Below are 1,263 nucleotides of genomic sequence, written 5' to 3'. Positions count from 1 at the left end.
GACAAAGCCCCAGAATCCTTGCCTCCAAGGAGTAGCCTGGTTTAACCCTCTCCAGGATGAATCTGTTTGTTTTCTTGGCAGTCCATGGTATATCCAATACTCTTCTCCAGCACCACAGCTCAAAAGCATCAATTCTCCTTCTAGCCTCCCTAGTCATTGTCCAGCTCTCTGATGCCTAACAAGTGATTGCAAAGACCATAGCCTGCACCAGATGTACCTTAGTCTCCAGAGTGATTTGTTTACATTGGCTTTATTGGTATGCTTTTAGCAGAGGTCATTGGTAATAGAATCAGATGGTGTTTTGTTCCATTGACCAGGATGACTAACAACAACACTACAAAACTAATTCTATCTGGTTTTATGTAACCTTGTTTTTTGGTTGAATGTTTAGAGTTAGAAAAATCTTCCATGTCATTTGGGAACCTGTCTGTGTCCACTATCATCCTTGACAGCAGAAATGTGTTCTGTTCCTCTTTTTATCCCTGGCTGCTTAGCTTAATGTTAGGGTTAATAAGAATCCCTGGCACATAAGATTTGTACAAAGCACAAATAAAAGCATATGACAGAGAAATGAAAAATGAATGTTCATCTAAAAAAGTTAGGAATTTGAATATGAACAGAGAGAGGAATGGGCACATATGAAGGACCAAGAAATGCCCCCATTTGTGTTCTGCTTCCATTCTGGTCAAACATTAGCTTAGACTTAAAAGATCTAGGTCTGTACCGAACCTCTTTGAAATCTTGATTTTTATCTCTATAAAATGAGAATACAATAGCATCCACTTACAGGGCCTTTTGGCTATCCATGGGAGGATTGTGAGATATTGCATGTTGAGATTGTTGGGTAAGAGGCATTTGAAAGTGATGTGAATCTGAAAGCACACGCCATTCAGGTCTGCCTCTGGTTTGTTTCCACAGGATTTAAGAAGGCTAATCCAAGGCAGAAGAGGAGGGGGCCCACCAGCGTGTGGTAGTTTAACAAAGCTTTTTCCACTATGAAACCTCCAACATGTTTGCAGAGATCCAGTAGGTCACTAGAAAGAAGACTACTTATAGTCAAAAGAAGGTATTTCCTAAGCTTTGGTGGCTTATGATTCAAAAATAAGTTACTATTTTAGGTCATTAAATGAAATAACATTTGAGCAAGAGCCTATGGTGATGAAGGAAGTTCAAGCTGCTTTGAAGGAAATAGCAAAAAATAAGGCCCCAGGAATAGATGGTATACTAATTGACATATTTCAGCTAACAGATGCTGCCCTGGAT

At 39.6% G+C, this 1,263-nt stretch overlaps 1 protein-coding gene across 2 annotated transcripts in view; it reads right to left on the bottom strand.

Annotated features, from left to right (window-relative positions):
• Positions 1-1,263, bottom strand: part of NTRK2 (neurotrophic tyrosine kinase, receptor, type 2) — a 709,069-nt gene that overhangs the window by 197,214 nt on the left and 510,592 nt on the right. The gene's annotated exons all lie outside the window — the stretch shown is intronic.

The sequence above is a fragment of the Elephantulus edwardii genome, unplaced genomic scaffold, assembly GCF_000299155.1.
Source record: "Elephantulus edwardii isolate Elephantulus edwardi_28Jun2011 unplaced genomic scaffold, EleEdw1.0 scaffold00381, whole genome shotgun sequence".
Lineage (NCBI taxonomy): Eukaryota > Metazoa > Chordata > Mammalia > Macroscelidea > Macroscelididae > Elephantulus > Elephantulus edwardii.
The sequence above is the reverse complement of the archived record's forward strand: the minus strand, read 5'-3'. Positions and strand labels throughout refer to the sequence as shown.